This window comes from Protopterus annectens, chromosome 13.part0, assembly GCF_019279795.1.
Source record: "Protopterus annectens isolate FY-2018-M chromosome 13.part0, PAN1.0, whole genome shotgun sequence".
Taxonomy (NCBI): domain Eukaryota; kingdom Metazoa; phylum Chordata; order Ceratodontiformes; family Protopteridae; genus Protopterus; species Protopterus annectens.
The window spans coordinates 729,812,830-729,831,601 of record NC_056747.1 but is presented as its reverse complement, the minus strand read 5'-3'; the positions used below and the strand labels follow the sequence as shown (position 1 = coordinate 729,831,601).

The 18,772-nt window shown below is 43.3% G+C and overlaps 1 protein-coding gene across 1 annotated transcript in view; it reads right to left on the bottom strand.

The window, feature by feature from the left end:
• The window catches only part of PAFAH1B1 (platelet activating factor acetylhydrolase 1b regulatory subunit 1), a 916,257-nt gene that overhangs the window by 227,862 nt on the left and 669,623 nt on the right, over positions 1 to 18,772 (bottom strand). The window lies entirely within an intron of this gene.

Sequence of the window (18,772 nt, the reverse complement as noted above, 5' to 3'; positions counted from 1 at the left end):
TGTCCTTGAGCAGAATTTCTTCAGCTGATGATTGTGGGGGGAGGCAAAAAGATCTATGTCTGGCCTTCCCCATGATTGTGTTATCTGTAGGAAGATGTCTGGGTGCAACATCCATTCATGTGCATCCATGATATTTCTGCTTAAGCTGTCCGCCAGTGTATTGTCTTCCTGGCACAAACTGGGATTGCAGGTCTATATTGAGTTTCAAGGAAAGTTCCCATAGAGTCATTGCCAGTCTGCAAAGAGGGTAGGAATGGGTGCCTCCTTGCTTGTTTATGTACCACATAACTGTGGTGTTGTCTGTCCTTATTAGCAGGTGGCCTTGATGCAGAAAGAGTTTGAAGGCCTCGATTGCATGCATCACTGCCAGCATTTCCTTTTGGTTTATGTGCATGCGTAGCTCCTTTTGTGACCATAGTCCTTGAATACATCTGCCCTCCATGTGTGCTCCCCAACCGTGGTCTGAAGCGTCCGTTGTAATAGTCTGGCTGGCTATTGGCTTGCTGAAGGGCAGACCCCTGTTTGATTGGCTTGCTTGAGCCCACCACAGAAATTCCTTTTGGAGACATGGAATGAGTGGGATCAAAGTTTCTAAGCTGTGGCTGTGCTGAATCCATAAACTCCTTAGGTACCATTGTAGTTTCCTCATATGCAGCCTTGCTTGGGGAATGAGAAGAATGCAAGATGCCATGTAACCCAGGGCCTGCAGGAATTTCCTTGCAGTCAGCCGAGTTTGTCTTGTCAGATTCTTGAAGTAATCCGGTAGTTGTCTGTTTTTCTTCTGTGAGAAAAGCCATTTGGGTGGTTGTGTCTAAATCCGCACCCAGAAAAGTTATTCTTTGGGATGGAACAAGTCTTGATTTGTGAAAGTTGACTGTATATCCCAATGCCTGCAGTAGGTGGGTGGCATAATTCAAGTCCTTTACCAAAGTTTGTTGGCTGTCTGCTTGTATAAGGCAGTCGTCCAGATATGGGCATATTTGAATCCCCTGAAGCCTGCAGTGTGCAATTACTGATGCCAGACATTTTGTGAATACTCTGGGCGCAGTAGATAAGCCAAAGGGCAATGCTGAGAATTGATAATGCTCTGAGCCTGCAAGAAATCTGAGGTGTCTTCAGCAACTTTGTCTGATAGGGACTTGCAGGTATGCCTCCTTGAGGTCGAGTCACCAGCCAAGACCCCTTGCCCAGCATGGGAAGGAGTTGCTGTAGAGTCAGCATTTTGAATTTTGGCACAATGAGGTAAGTATTCAGTGCGGACAAGTCGAGAATAGGCCTCCATTGATTTTCTTTTCTTGGAACAAGGAATAGTCTGGAATAAAATCCTTGGCCTTGTTCTGAAAGAGGAACCTTTTCTATAGCTTTCATTTGCATTAAGTTGGAGATTTGTTTCAAAGCCTCTGCCCTTTGATTTGGTGGCAGGTCTGGCATGCCTTTTCTTTCTGGCAATGTGTGAAAATGGAACCTGTATCCTCTGTCTATTATTTGCAGTGTCCATTTGTCTCTTGTAATAGTGTGCCAATTGTCTGAGAATAAAGAAAGCTTTCCGCCCAAAGGTGCTTCTAATTGAGCCCTGGTTGGCGGAGTCAAAGCAAAGTCATTGAGTCTGTCCTTGTGCAGCAGTTGTAGGTCCTGCACTACCTCTCTGGTTGGGAGGCTGCCATTGACGCCCTCTGTAGGAGCCTCTAGCTTGCCCTCTACCTCTGGCACGCCTGTTCTTGCCTCTCTGAAATCTTTGTGTCCGGAAAGGACCAATTCTTGGCAGGCCAATTTCTGCTGAATCTTGGTGGTTGGACTTGTAGAAAATCTTTAACTTGCCTTTTCCTCAACCTTCTTTAAGACCTCCTGAGCAGTGGAGCCAAATAACTTTTGCTTTTCCAGGGGAGCATCCAGGAGCTTAGCTTTAACATGGTCTGGCAGAGATTGTACCTTCAGCCAAGCATGCCTACGTATGACTGCACCTGTCATAGCTGACCTACATGAAGCTTCCAATGCATCATAACCACATTGTAAGAAATGGTTACTAACCTGCTGGGAGTTATGTACCAGATCCTGTAGTGATTTGCGATCTAGGGGTTCAGGTGAAGACAGTTTCTTATGCAATTCATCTAACACATACTCTTGGTACTGTATCATATGAAATTGACAATTTAATGCCCTCGTAGAAAGAGTAGCAGAAGTATACACTTTTTTACCCCATCTCTCTAAAGCCCTGGACTCCCTTTCAGAGGGGAGTGGATTTTTAGAGGTGGCAGCTGCAACCCCTTTAGGGCCCTGGAAAATAGTTTCTGGATCAGTAGAGTGGGCCTTGTAAAGAAAATGATGCGAGTCCGGGACCCTGTAGTACCTATCGGGTTTGACAGGGGCCGGGGGAAGAGTGTCAGGGGTTATGCTAAACTCAAAGTACACATCATCAATGACATTCAAAACAGGAGGAATAGCCAAAAGTCTATGCTGAGGTAAATGCAGAAAAGTTCTTAATCTTTTCCTGGAATCAGAAAATTCCTGGCCCTGCCATTTGAAATGCTCTCTCATAGTGTGAAGGGTCTCACCGAAGGATAGCTCTTCAGGAGGGGAGGCCGAGGGGATGGATTCCTCTGCATCAGAATCCTCGTAGGCCGAAAAAGCCTCCTCCTGGTAGTCCGAAAGAGCAGAGCCATCAGAGGCCTCCTCTGAGGAGTGGGGATCAGAGGGCTCAACCCTGGGCCTTTTGTCTAGAGGAGGTTGAGAGCCCCTGTCTGGATGAGGCTGAGATCCCCTAATCAAGGAAATAAGGTCCTCTGCTAAAGTAAGAATCTGTGAACTTGTAGAGGGTCCCTGAGGAATAACCCTGGGAGGCATAGCTTTTGTATGTTTAGCAACTTTAGCCCTGGTGAATGCCTTTATGGACATGGATGCAGGAGGCCTAGCTGCACCACGTGCTGGAGTAGTTTTGTCTAGAGGAATGGTGTCGGAAGTTTCCAAGACACCAGTTTCTGAAGGAAATTCAATAACCGACTCAGCAGGGACCTCCGGGGCCGAGGTTGTCGGTTGAGCGGTTTCGGGTGTCGAAGTACCAAGGACTCGGTTTCAGCCGAGACCGAGACACTCGTGGTAGGCCTGGCCGTGGTTTCAGCCGAAACCACGGCCCACGTGTGTCGGTCCTTGTCCTTCCGTTTCTTTATTAAATGTGAAGTCGGAGTCTCCGACGGCATTTTGTATGAAAAACTAGCCCCAAAAAATTCCTCTGCGAACTCCGCCCGACGTCTAAGAGTGCATCGGTTGAAGGAAGCACAGGCTGAACAGGCCGAGATGTCGTGGTCTGGGCCTAGGCAGGGGAGGCAGTAAGAGTGGAAATCCTTATGAGGTATTTGTTTCCCACAAGTTAAACAATTAACAACTTTATCTGACATCGGCTGAGGCAAGAAAGAGTCCCCAACGGGGTACTTAGCTTTTGAAGTCTTCGGTAGCTGAATTACAGGAGCTGGCCGACCGGCACTTGCGAACTGCTTCTGCTTCGGGCACCACGCGGCAAGAAAGACTGGGGAAGATGGCGTCGGCTGATGCTTTTATACCCCAAGCGCTCTGACGTCGGGGAAGGGGCGACGTCAGCCGACGCCGGACCCAGACTTTGGAATCCGGCCGACTGAGGGGCTACCTGAGGCAGGACAACCAATATGTGATGACTGCAGATGCATCCTTGAAGGACATCTAAGGGACTCTAGCTAACAAAGTTCACAGATGACTGCAAACTGGGAGCCATTATTGAATCCTCAAATGATGTGGATACTCTACCAAAAGGGCCTTACAGAAACAGATGCTTGGTGCTAGAGCCATGGGCTCAAGCTCAATGCCAAGAAATGTATAGTTATCCCCTTTGGGAAAAAACATGTATCCGTGAATTACCACATAGGTGACAGTACACTAAACACAAAGTGTGATAGAGACTTGGGGACACAGGTGGACAGTGGTCTCACCTTCGATAACCACATCGCCACAACAGTCAGGAAATCCTTCTATATGGCACACCTCATCACTAAGGGATGTTCATCCAGAAAAAAGGAGGTCATTGTCCCACTGTACTCATCCCTCATTAGACCCATTGTAGAATACAATGCCCCATTTGGTATGTACCTCTCAAAACATCTGCAATAACTGGAAAGTCGGCAGAAATACCTCACTAAAAGAATCACAGGGCTAAAGCAGATGCCCTATGCTGATCGTCTAAAAAACTCCACCTATACTGTCGCATATCGTCTACTCAGAGGCGATCTCTGCTTAACATACAAGGCCATGTCAAACCCAGAGCTGTTGGACATGCTACACTTAAAGAAATCTCAATTCCTCAGAGCCACACACTCCAGGGATCTAAACCTGGTCATCACAATGAACAAAACCTGCTGAAGGGATAGGCTCTTGACCCAGAGACTCCCCAGACTCTGGAATAGACTGCCCATACATGTCAAAGCAGAGCGCCTCTTTTGCCCTCTTCAAAAGGAACCCAGAAGATTGGATGGGAGACAGGAAATTCACCCCGGGGATCATGTCAGTTGCCCTGCTAGACAGGGGTCCAGAGAAGTAAACACTGTGGGAAGAAATAGCCAGGGAATTGTTATGGCTAGGCTTGTATAGGCCCTAGAGCCGATAGCCTAGTACCAACCTATGAAACTGTTTGACTTAGTTTCAGTTTTTCCTTCTCAGTTTGAATGCAAAGAGGATGTCTGTTTTCATTAATTTTTGTCACCTCTACAGGGGGCTTCCCCCTCTGTATTTCATCACTGGCTTTTGATATGCACATGCTTACTCCAAGGCATCTTTTTTCACATGACTAGTTACTAGTACATTTTTGATAAGTCATGGCCAGAACACTGTATGCAATCATACTTTGTGTCCACCAGACTCATAAATTTTATGTATTTATTTAGTTTTGGTTAGTTCAGCCAAGGTTAACACAACACATACGATGCACTCTACAGAGAACAAAGTAAAAAAATATAGATCAGTTTCTACAACGGTAAAGATGTAGTGGTCTCCTTAAAACATGGTGTTGATTACAAGCAAAATGGTTCTGAACAAAGCATCATCAATGGAGTATTTATTAATGGTCATCACACATGGGAGTTGTATAGATTTTCTTTGTTATAGCTACTTAGACTGAAATTTTTTTTGACCAGTTTACAGTCAACGAAATCAAAAGCATGTTATATTCTTAAGTATTTGAGTTACCTGCTGATTTGTTGACATGCAGCATACTACTTAATAATTATCTGTCATAAATGTAGTAATAAATTTTAAATTAATTATAAGTTAATAGGCTATGATATTTCTTTCATAATTCAGGGTTATAGTTACTGTCTGTGTTACTGTTTCCATAGCATGAGGTGTTCAGTGCATCAGTGGGTAACGGGAATTATACTGTTGATAATACACTGTATATATATGTACTGTATGAAGCAATTTTTGGGTGGAATTAGACATGATGCTGACATGATATCAGTGTTATGCATATGTGTGGACGGTAGCATAAAACTTGAGTTAGATTAGTGATGCAACTGTGATACCACAGATGACTTAAAAGTATCTATACTGCAGATGTGAGAAAAGAGACTTAGTTGCGTTTATGTTATGATGTTTTTATGCCATTCCACGGCAGTAATGAGTGTCACCACTGCTGCTGACAGCATGGCCTGTTGTGTGACAAAAGAGGGGAGGCTTACATATTTGAGTGTAAAACCTTGTACTGCATGTGACTTTGGTTGCTGGAAAACTGACAGATTTTTATTAAAGTCCATTAAGTTAAGGTATTTATATTGAATGATTTGATATGTTCCTGCACATTTTTTATAACATCAAAGGATGTGGGTACTGAACATGGAGTAGCATGGAGGAAAACACTGTAAACTGGTAGACAAGTAATGGACTACTGCAAATGTTAATGTAAGGTACTGTCCACTGTTGCAACAAGGTGAATGTGTTTGTCATGAGTTAATGTTTATTGTTTATTTTGAGAATCTTGCTTTACATCCTATGTCTCCACACCTCTAGAATTATGAGGACTCTCACTTGTTTATCAGAAAACTTCTTCCTGAGATCTCTACTACAGTCCCCATCCCTCATATTCCACACTACAATTGCTTCTCTGCTCTCAACCCTAACTCTGAAGACTCTAAACACTTTTCCTCCCTCCTACTAATCTCAATCCTCCTCTCTGGTGACATCTGCCCCAACCCTGGACCCTCAGCCAGCCAGGGCAATAACTCACCCTCATAATCTTCCTCTTCTCACCACATATATCTCCCATTTGCTGCTACAAATGCCCAAAATTTATGCAACAAGTTACCTAACTTTCATGCCTGGCTCTCCCACAACCACCCAGACTTTCTTTGAAACATGGCTGAAACCTCACATAAAACCCCCTGAAATTACTCCTCCCAACTACAGTACAAGAAATGACAGAACCCAACAGAAGGGTGGTGGAGTAGCCCTACTTTTCTCATCTTACCCAACAGTGACTCCCTATACCAAACCCATACCCCAATTTGCTACAGCTGAGCTAACGCTGGCCCTACTAAAGATCACCAATAACAAAAGCATATGCATAGCTGCCCTATATATCCCTTCCAGGTAACAATATCCCCATCCTTGAGGATATCTAGGGTGGTGGAGTAGCCCTACTTTTCTCATCTTACCCAACAGTGACTCCCTATACCAAACCCATACCCCAATTTGCTACAGCTGAGCTAACGCTGGCCCTACTAAAGATCACCAATAACAAAAGCATATGCATAGCTGCCCTATATATCCCTTCCAGGTAACAATATCCCCATCCTTGAGGATATCTTCTCTTGGTTCTCATCAAATATACAAAATTAGACTATACTCCAAAGTGATGTTAATATAAACTGGTCTGCTATAAACTCTCCCACAACCTGTCAGAATATAAACCTATATAATTTCACCCAGCTAATCAATTCTCCTACTAGACCTGCTAAAGATACCACTTATGGTAGCATTCTGGACTAGATACTAGTATCCCACCCCCATATGATCTCAGACAATTGTACCTTACCCGACTCCCTTAGTGACCATCTCCCTACCTTTGCACATCGTACACTTTCATCCCTTCATTTACAGCACAATTATATCTCAGATCGTTCCTTGAAAAACTTCAATCCTCAAACCTTCTCAGACTCCTTAAACACAAACTGGAATCCTCTATAAACCCTTCCTCTGGACAATGCTGCTACTTACTTCAATACTTAATTTATTAACCTACTCAAAAGTCTTGCTCCCTTCGGATCTAAAAGGGTGAAATGCAAAACTGCCCCTTGGCTAACCAAATAAACTCTCTCTTTCATGCATCTCTGAGATAAATCATGGAAACATTACCAAAAATATAAAACACCTAGTTCCCTGACCAAGTATAGACATCTTCGTAACAGAGTAAAAAAAAAACACATTGCCACAGACCAAAAATCCTATTACTCAATATTACAAAACAATCATAAATCCAACCCCAAAAAGTTCTGGAACAGTATCTGCCCTCCTCCGTCCTGGTAAAAAAGACCACCCCTGCCCAGATTCTAACTTTTCTAATTTCTCCTTAGCTATCCTGTTTAACTCCTCCTTTATAGACTCTATAGCCAAGCTCAGCACATCTTCCCCTAATATTATGTCAGGCCAGACCCCATCCCCCTCCACTAACTCAACCCTCTCGGACTCCAACACAGCTCAACATCCCCCTTTCTCTATCAGACTTATTCCTATTTCTACCATAAAAAAAGTTATACAAAAATTGAACCCATGCTCAAATGCCACAGATTAACTTCCATCTAACTTCCTTACAATAGCAGCTGATGGCATAGCTTTTCCCATCTCCATCCTGATAAACCTTTCCATACAAGAATTTTACGTACCGCTCCGTCTGTAAAAAAGCCTTCATTATTCCCCTCCATAAAGGGGGCAACAACACTGATATTTCTAATTTCCGTCCAATAGTCATCCTATCCCCCTTCTCTAAAATTCTCGAAAAATGTATCCAGCTACAGCTCTTACCTCTTAGGCAATAAACTGGTGACCCCCCACACAACATGGTTTTAGATCTGGACACAGTACCACCACTGCCCTCCTCTCCTTTCTTGAAACCATTAACCACACCCACGACTCCAGAAATATTGTATCTACCCTTCTCCTAGATTTATCCAAAGCCTTCAATTCTTCTTCTTTCGGCTTTTCCCGGTTAGGGGTTGCCACAGCGGATCACAGTCTGCTCATGATTGGCAGTGGAGTTTTACGGTGTCGAGTTGCCAGCCCGGTGCCCTACCTTCCACACAAGGCACACACATGTACGCACATATGCCTATGGCCAATTTAGTGTGTCCAATCCACCTACAGCATGTCTTTGGGATGTGGGAAGAAACCGGAGCATCCAGAGGAAACCCACACGACCACAGGGAGGACATGCAGACTCCGCACAGAAGGCACCCCAGCTGAGGATCAAACCGGAGAACCTCTTGCTGTGAGGCGGCAACGCTAAACGCTGCACCACCGTGGCCACCCATCCAAAGTCTTCAATACTGTTTCATATAGCCTTCTGTCCAATCTCTCTCATCTCAATCTTTCCTCCTCCTCCATCAACTGGTTTTCCACTTACCTTTTGAATAGACAAGCCAAGTGGAAAAATTGTATCTCTTCCTTCCTTCACACTCTCACAGGCGTCCCAACAAGGCTCCATACTAGGCCCTCTGCTATCCAACATCTTCAATGACTTTCATCACTGTATCCCAAATGCTAAACTTGTCCAATACGCCAATGGGTCTACCATTACCTGCTCTGCCAAATCCCTCCCTGAACTCAAAAAACTAACTCAAGATGCCTTCTCTTGCATGAAGTCTTGCTTCTTGAACAATCACCTAGCCTTCAATGATTCAAAATCCCAAATCATGATATTTACTCCTTCTAAACTCATGAACATAGACACAAACTCTTTCTCTATATCTAGCCATAACATGACCCCCATTGAAATAGTTCCTTTTACAAAACTTCTAGGTGTCCTTATCAATGAACAACTAAATTTTGACATCCATCCACAAACTAATATTAAGAAAACCCATCAAAAGCTGGGTATGCTATATCGTCACAGTTATCTTACTCCCTTAACCAAACATATCCTCTCTACAACCTACCTCATTCCCTCCCTCTTGTACGGAGTCCCTCTCCTCACCAATCTTCAATGGTCTCTAAAGTCAAAGCTGGCTTCCTGCTACAATAAAATCTGTAAGCTTGCTATGGGATCCAAATCCTTCTCCCACCACTGTGATGCTATCCACACCTTCAATTGGTTGGAACTGCCAAACTATTTATCCTATTATTCAACTCTGTTGTCCATAAACTTATCTTCAAACCCTCAAACTGTCCCACTCTCTCCTCCACCCTCAAAATGCATCACCCCAACAGACTACTCAGGTCCAACAATCAAAACCTTCTGGAAGTGTACAAACCCATACGTACTTCCAGGGACACATACTATCTTTCGCCCTAGCATGACTATGGAATTTCCTTCCTCCTCCTCTCATTCAAACTACCAATAACCACTCCACCTTTAAGACCTTGCTCCATTCTCATCTCTCTTCTCACTAGGAATGCTCCTGTTCTCACCCCACCTGACACTCTCCACTGCACACCTACTCTCCTTCATCCTTTTTCTCAACCTAACACTCATCTCCATCATTTCTATCCACCGTACTTTGTGCTACTTTACTTCTCTCCCTTTTCATCTCACTTAATTGGAACCTGCAAAGCTTACTCTTCAAAGCGCCTTGCTTTTTGAGATTTCTTAAATATGTTTTGTTAAAACACATTCCTTAATTGCTCTTTACCATCTCATGTACTCTTGCTTATTTTATGTCCTTAGAATACTCTGTCACGACACATCCCACAAATATTTCTAAATCTATACAAGGAACTTTTCTCCCCATGCCTCCATTGAAAACAGCTCATTTTACTGTAAATAAAAAAAATAAATAATTATATTTTGAGTCGAGTCACAAATGATGTGATTAGTGGTACTCAATGCACTGTTAACTCAGAAGTTAAGAGGATGGCATACTTTGTGTGGGAGAGTGCAAGCTATAAATCAAGAAAGCAGACAAATGTGACTCCAATGGTAAAAGCGAGATTTGTTTGCCAAACAATTGAACAATCTCGTTCTAAGTTATAAATGGATATACTTACTCTTATGCTAATTGTGTGTTGTAAGTGTACTCTTCCATTGCGTGGAGACTTGACTATTAAGAGAATGTATAGCAACTGTGATGCTGTTGATGAAATAACACATGCAAAGTGTTGACAGGTGGATTGTAAGTGTGTAGTAAGTAAATGGCAATGCACTAAATGTGTGTGCTAGCAGGCAAGTATGTGTGTGTACGTGGACAGGGCAGATGAGTGTGTGTGTAGGCGGGCGATTGTGTGTGTGGGAAAGTGCATGTGCATGTGTGTGAGCATGTGGGCAAGTATGTGTGTGTGTGGGGGGGGTAAACGTGTGTAAGTGTATGTGTTTATGCAAGCATTAGCATGTGTGTGTGGCATAGTGTTAGCGCATGTGTGTGTGGTGTGGTGTGGGTGAGCGTGCCTGTGGGTGAGTGTGTGCGTGTGCAGAGGGTGAGGCATGGTAGTCTGTGTACATGAGCATGCATGAGTGTGTGCGGGTAAGAGAGAGAGAGTGTGTGCGCCTGTGTGGGGGGGATAGGCAAGAATTTATGGGGGGTGGGCAAGTGTGTGTGCGGGGAGGTGTGTGTGTGTGGGGGCGGGCAGGACGAGTGTGTGGAGGGGGCTGGCGAGTGTGCGTCTGTGTGTTTTTGTTTGTTCAATTAAGCACACAGGATGTCCATGGTGTAACATAAAACAAGTGCGGAAGGGGATATGTGTGTGTGTTTGTGTGTGTGTGTGTGTGTGTGTGTGTGTGTGTGTGCGCGTGTGTGTGAGAGAGAGTGTAGGCATCACAGTACATGTGCATGCAAGCGAATGTCTGGAGGCATGCATGTTAACAGTGAAACATGGATTATAGCTGGTCTGGCATACAGATGTGTGTGCGGGTCTACTTTGAAACATCTAAAACCCATAACATATAATTTCATAACATTGAGACCAGAACATCTAAAACACACATCGAATTTCATAACTTCTAACACTACAAATCACAAGAACATAACATCCCATCCACATATAATGACACCAAACTACCAAACACACTTTTTACTACGTTTCTGCAGGAGGGCAAACCCCCCCCTGCACCCCCCATAAATTAAATATACTAACTCCAAGATCGCACTACAGTGGGAAAAAGTTAATTTCCTAACCCCATTGTATCAAGCCCCTCTACAGAAACATAGTAAAAATTATTTGGTGTCATATGTGGAGGGGATGTTATTTTCATGTGATTTGTACTTAGATGTTATGAAATTCAATGTTATGAGTTTTAGATGTTCTGGTCTCAATGTTAAAAAATTAGATGTTTTGAAGGGGACCTGTGTGTGTGTGTGTGTGTGTGTGTGTGTGTGTGTGTGTGTGTGTGTGTGTGTGTGCAAGCATTCCTGTATGATGTCTGTGGTGTAAAGGAGTGTAGAGCACAGATGGACTGACACTTTCCTGATGCCCTGCTTTGGGAAGAGCCATGCCAAACGCAGCGGGCTGGCTACAATTAGTGTGTGTGTGTGTGTGTGGAGGGGTTATGAGTTGACACGGTCAGTAGCTCAGTTAGCCCTGTGGAAGTATGATCTGTAAGGTGTAACTGAGAACTATGCAGCAAAGCCAGATGGACACCGCCTTGCTGACCAGCTGTGAGGAGTCCATCACTAGCACTTATGTCTCATATTGGTTGACCAAGGTCTTGCAGCATTGTTTATAGAGAGGTTGGTACAGCTGCTGGCACTTTTGCAAGAGGCAAGTGTCACTATGTATGCACAGTGGATATAAAAAGTGTACACACCCCTGTTAAAATGCCAGTTTTTTGTGATGGAAAAAAAAAAGACCACGATAAATCATTTCAAAACTTTTCCCACCTTTAATGTGACCTATAACCTGTACAATTCAATTGAAAAACAAACAAATCTGTTACGGGAAAAATTATAAAAAATATAGAAATAAGCTGGCTGCATAAGTGTGCACACCCTTAAACTAATACTTTGTTGAAGCAAATTTTGATTTAATTACAACATTCAGTCTTCTTGGGTACACACCTGCCATCAATTAGAGAGACTCTGATTAACCCTAAATAAAGTTCAGCTGTCCTAGTAGTATTTTCCTGACATTTATTCTGTTGCCTGCTACAGCAAAAGTCATGGTTTGCAGAGAGATTACAAAGCTTCAAAAGGATCTCATTGTTGAAAGTATCAGTCAGGAGAAAGGGTACAAAAATTCCACAGCACTGGATATACCATGGAACACAGTGAAGACAGTCATCAAAAAGTGGGGAAAATATGGGACAACAGTGACATTGCAAAGAACTGGATGTCCCTCCAAAATTGATGAAAAGACGAGATGAAAACTGGTCAGGACGGCTGCCAAGAGACCTACAGCAACACTAAAGGAGCTGCAGGAATTTCTGGCAAGTACTGGTTGTGCAGCACATTTGACAACAATCGCCCATATTCTCCATAGCCCATATTCTCCATATATCAGGACTATAGGGTAGGATTGAAAGACGGAAGCCTTTTCTTGCACAGAAAAGCACCCAGGCCCAGCTAAAATTTGCAAAACAATCCATCAAGTCTGCCAAAAGCATGTGGGAAAATATGTTATGGTCTGATGAGACCAAGGTTGAACTTTTTGGCCACAATTCCAAAAAGTATGTTTGGCACAAGAACAGCACTTCACATCACCAAAGGAACACCACCCCCACGGTGAAGCATGGTGGTGGCAATATCATGCTTTGAGGTTGCTTTTCTTCAGCTGGAACTGGGGCTTTAGTCAAGGTGGAGGGAATTATGAACAGTTCCAAATACCAGTTACTTTTGGCCCAAAACCTTCAAGCATCTGCTATAAAGCTAAAGATTAAGAGGAATTTCACCTCTCAATGACAATGACCCCGAGCATAAATCCAAATCACGAAAAAAATGGCGCAGCCAGAGCCCAGACCTAAATCCAACAGAAAATCTGTGGGGTGACCTGAAGAGGGCTGTGCTCAAGAGATGCCCTTGCAATCTGACAGATTTGCAGCGATTATGCAAAGAAGAGTGGGCAAATATTGCCAAATCAAGAAGTGCCATGCTGATAGACTCCTACCCAAGAAGACTGAATACTGTAATTAAATCAAACAGTGCTTCAACAAAGTATTAGTTTAAGGGTGTGCACACTTATGCAACCAGCTTATAGGTTCATAGGTGTGTACCAGGCCAATGGCTCCAGAGCCCCTACAAGCCTAGGCCATAGAACTGTCCTGGTATCGTGCCGCCCAATATTAGTTCCCAGTACCTTTATCAAGTAGAACCACTAGAGTGATCCCCGGAGTGAACTTTTCATTACCCATCCACTCATCAAGATTTCTCTTGAAGAGGGACAGCGAGGTGCTCTGCTTGACATGTATGGGAAGTCTATTCCAGAGCACTGGCAGTCTCGAGTTATAACCTGCTCCTCCAGCATGTTCCGCTGATTGTGGTAATGAGGTTGCGGTCTCTGGAACATGTGGTGCGGAGGGATTGGGAATTCTTTAGATGTAGCATTTCTAACAGAGCTGGGTAAGACATGGCTTTGTAAATCAAGCAGATATCGCCTCTAAGTAGGCGATATGAGAGAGAGAATAGCTGGAGTCTTCTGTCTCTGTAAGACATGTGTTTAATGCCTAGGATCCTCTTCGTGAGGTACTTCTGTGGCCTCTCCAGCTGTTCCAGGTGTCTAGTGAGGTACATGCCAAATGGGGCATTATACTTGATGATTGGTCTAATGAGGGAAAAGTAGAGAGAGACTATGACCTCTTTCTTCCTGGATGCAAAACCCTTGGTAATGAGATATGCCACAAAGAAGGACTTTCTGACCACAGATGCAATGTGGTGGTCAAAGGAGAGGTTGCTGTCAACCTGCATCCTCAGATCTCAAATAACGCCTTCAGTGTTCAGTGGGCTCCCATCAATGTGGTAATTAGTGGGAACTGAGTTTTTACCAAAGGGGATCATGACGCATTTTTTAGCATTAAGCTTAAGGCAATGCTTTCAACACCAGTCACTTGTCAGTGAGGCCTTTCTGTAGGATGTCTGCATCACTTGGGGAGTTAATAATGACTTCCAGCTTGCAGTCGTCTGCAGACTTGGTCAGCCAAAGTCCCTTTGTGTTGGCCTGGACTTCTGGAAAGTAGATGCCGAACAGGAGAGGACCCAGGATCAATTCCTGTGGGACTCCAGTCATGACTGGTCGGCAGTCTGACTTGGAGTCCGCTTTCACACTGTGTTCTATCTGTGAGCCAATTTGCAACCCACATACTGATATAGGGGTTGATGCATAGTTTGGTGAGTTTATCGATAATTCCCGAGTGAGGAATGGTATCAAAGGCCTTGGCCAGATTGAGGTGGGCTGTATGCATTGCCTTATCTTCATCCGCAGCCCTGATGACTGACTCAAAGAAGTCAACCAGGTTGAGCAGGCATGCCCTTTCACAAAGCCAAACTGTGTGGGGTCTAGTGTTTGGAGATTTCCTGTATCTTTGTTAATCAGGTCCATGATGATGCGTGCCACAGCTTTACATATGCAGACTAGTCAGGCTAATGGGGCCATAATTCCCAGGGTCTGTAGTTACTCTCCCTTTATGGAGAGGGATGACTGTAGCAGTGCTCCATTCAGTAGGGACAAAGCCTGAAGTGAGTCTGTGACTGAACAGGGCACACAGATGTGGTGCCAGTACTGTAACTTTATTTTTTATATTTTTTCTCCTAACAAATTTTTTTTTCAATTGAATTGTACAGGTTTATAGGTCACTTTAAAGCTGGGAAAAGTTTTGAAATGATTTATTGTGGGCTTATTTTTTTAGATCACAGAAACCTGGGATTTTAACAGGGGTGTGTACACTTTTTATATCCAGTGTCAAACCATCATACTTCACAAGTGTACCTAATTTGGCCTTACAATTTTGCTCTGACATGGTAGAATTGAAAATGATTTTTGAATAAGGTTTTGGATTGTCTTGAACAAACAATTCTTGCAATGTAGGTCTACTTTTTTATCAAATTGATGTCATTTCATGTACTCTGTGTGATCTGAACCAAAGTAGCAGTACTGCTACTTAGAAAAGCTTTATAACTTTGAAGCTTTGTCACAGAGTCGAATTTGTTGCTAAAAGGATGAGAAACATGCTTGAAAGAATACAACTAAAAAAGGCTGCGTGAAGCTATTGTAACAAAAAGTAGTGGCTGATATAAGAGCTTAGGAAGGCTACTGTTAAGATAAAAAAAAATATTAAATTGTTAGGTAAAGTTTGGCACTATGGTTCATGTTATGCTATATAAAAGTAAGTGTGCAAACATACATAAGTATGTGGCCAGCCAGTAAGCATTACACTCCAAAGCAAATATTTCACTGTGTACATTTGACAGAATTGATAAAATTAAATTCAGATTAGGGTTTTTTTTGTATCCCAGTTTGCCTGGAATAGTGTGAGTCAACAGTAAGGAAGAAAGAGTCATTAGGGAACAGTTTCTGTGGCACACTAGGCTATCTGTTTTGATGTCTACTGTCATGCAGGGTTGCTAATTAGCTGAACCTAGCCTAGCTGGAAATGTGACACACTGACTCATAGAAGGAGGGGAAATGGGAGGAGTAACTTGGTCAGGAACTGACAATAACAAAACTGCTCTTTGCAAAAATTTTTTTTATCTTTGTAATTTGTTGACACATTTGCAAGCTTCTTTCGGAAAATGTGTAGTACATCAGTAGGAACAACATTTGTAAAACTCAACGCAGAACAGTCAATGGCACTGGATCTACTGACTTAAACTTGGCAATTTTTTTCAGGTTTTCCATTCTAAGTGAATGGAAGCCTGATCGGACAACAAAAGGTAGGGCTAATTGTTCTCACAATCAGGGCTGTCAGACTACATTTTGGGACAGATTTAGCTTTTCAAGGGAAAATACTCTCAATCAGGATGTCTGCCCCCATGAGAGCAGGCAGGAGAAAAAAGAAAATAAATTTAAGAATGAATACATTTTTGGATTCAAGCAGCTTTGGGAGGTGCAGAAAATCATGACTAGATAAAAAAAATATATATTTTTTCATCATTTACCCATAGTGGTCCTTTAAGACTGGGAACCCGGGTAAAGACCTTGAAAATTGAGCTAAGGCGCTACCAGGAGAGGTGAAAACTAGGGTGGCCTAATGGTTAAGGTGTTTGCCTTACAAACACAAGGTGCAGGGTTTCAGTCTCACAAGGGATAATTAGCTAGGCTTAAAATGGCTCGCAAGGGCAGTTAGCCTAGTACTAATCTATGAACTAAAAGGAAGGTACGAGATGAAAGGAGGAAGAAAACCCCAAAAGAAAGGAAAAACTACTTACCTGAATGAGGCTGTAACTTGAGCTGCAGGAAGCACATCTTGAAACTAATCATGGCAAACAAGATCCAAGGACTGTGGGTATCTCGGGATCTTCGGAAGGAGAGGAACTTGAGCTGAGAAGCCATATTTGCAGCTTCCGGCTTGGATCCGATGTCGGATCCTAGACCCATCTGTGATTAATAACGACACAGATAGCATCAGATCATAGATCCAATGGCAAGTTGAGGTCCAAGCCCCTTCTTTGCTACCAAATGGAGAATTTCTTTTTTTTTTTTTTTTTAATTTCCTTACACTAGGCTTTGTAGCCTCCCTTAAGACAGAAACATGTCCTCACAGAGCATGCACCTGAAAAGAATGACAGCCAACATCATCTATGCTGTCATCCACAAGATCTTCAGATGAAGTGCAATCAAGAACCCTTTTTAAGGGTCACAAAGTTCACTCACGAGGAGAACAGCACAGTTGTGTACACTTACCATAAATGTAGATGTTACAATGTATTCACTGTTGCAGTCCTCACATATGGGTTATCTGGCTCCCGGTAGCCCTCAGTCGGACGATTTTCTGGTATATGTATTAAATGACTGCTGTTACCTAACTTGGCAGCATTGTGTGGGTATGGTCAAAAAAAAAAAAAAAAAAAAACGGTCCATGTGAGGCAGAGCACCTCGCTGGCTCTGTTCAAGAGAAATCTTGACCGGTGGATGGGAGATCGTAGGTTTACCCCGGGAATCATCTCTGTGTCACTGCTGGACAGAGGCACAACAAACTAATGGGCACAGTATTTTTTAACATAAGGGGTGGCGTAAGCCACAAAACTTTGGGCTAGGCTTATAAATGCCTTAGGGCAGATAGCCTAGTATAAACCTATGAACCTATACCAGAGTCCTTGGTATATGACCTCGACTGCCGCCGGTTGTAAAACTGATGTCAGAATTTTAGGTACAAAGGGAGGCAGCCGACGCCATTTCCTCAGTTTTTCTTGCCTTAACTGTCAGGAGCTCCCAAAAGAAGGCTAACCCAGGAAGGTAGCACCCTGGACATGTCATACAAAAAATAAAAATATATATAGTCTGTGCCTTAAGAAAAAAGTGGGAAAAGTACAGTTTTCTACCTACCATAAATGTAGATGTTCAAGTGTCTTCACTGCTGCAGTCATTACACTTGGGTTATCCTGCCGTCGGCCAGAGTTACAAAGTCTTGGTCCGGCGTCGGTTGCTATCGCTTCTTCCCTGACGTCAGTGCGCCAGGGGTATAACAAGATGCAGCAGACGTCATTTTCTTCAGTTTTTCTTGCCCCGGATGTCAGGTGCCCCCAAATAGGTAGGCAATACATATTGCTAATAAAACATACAATAAAGGTAAAAACAAAACCTTCAGTCGCCAGCAAATACACCACATAGGTAGTATAGGGTTGAAAGGTATAGATAAGTCCCAGCTAAGACAGAGGGGATGGCGGGTGGGTAACCTGGACTGCAGCAGTGAAGACACTCTAACATCTACATTTATGGTAGGTACAAAACTGTACTATGTTCATCGTGTTTCACTGCTGCAGTCATTACACTTGGGTTGAATCCCAAAGCTGAGTTAGGGTGGCTGGTTCTATACAGGATTTGGGGTGGCTATGAGGCCCTGCAGCACTGCAGTGGTGAAGCCAGCTCTGGTTCTAGAATGAAGAAGGCAAGTGATAATGCTTGGTAAAGGTGTGCACTCAACTCCAAGTTGCAGCTTCCAAGATATCTTTGGCAGGTACTCCTCTAAGGTAGGCAGTTGAAGTGGCTGTTGCCCTGGTGGAATGTGGCCTAATGTTACTAGGTACAGGTTTCCCATGCTGTGTGCAGCAGAACTGGATACAGTGTCCTATCCACTTTGAAATGGTCTGCTTTGAAATAGCCTTTCCCTGTGATCCTGCAGCATATGCTGCAAACAATTGTTCAGTTTTACTGAAAGCTTTTGTTTTGTCCAAGTAGAAACGTAATTGTCTGTGTATGTCCCAGGAATACAGAAGTCTCTCCCCTTTATTCTGGGGATTTGGATAAAAAGTTGGCACGTGAGTAGTTTGGTTAAGAGCCACACTGGATACCACCTTAGGCATAAATGAAGGGTTTTGTTCTTAAAGAAACCCTGTCTTGGTGAAAAATGATGAAAGGCTCCACTGCCATTAGTGCCTGCAACTCTGAGACTCTTCGTGCTGCCAGAAGCAGAGCAGTTTTCCATGACACATTTTAATTCTGCTGAATTAGCTGGCTCAAAAGGAGG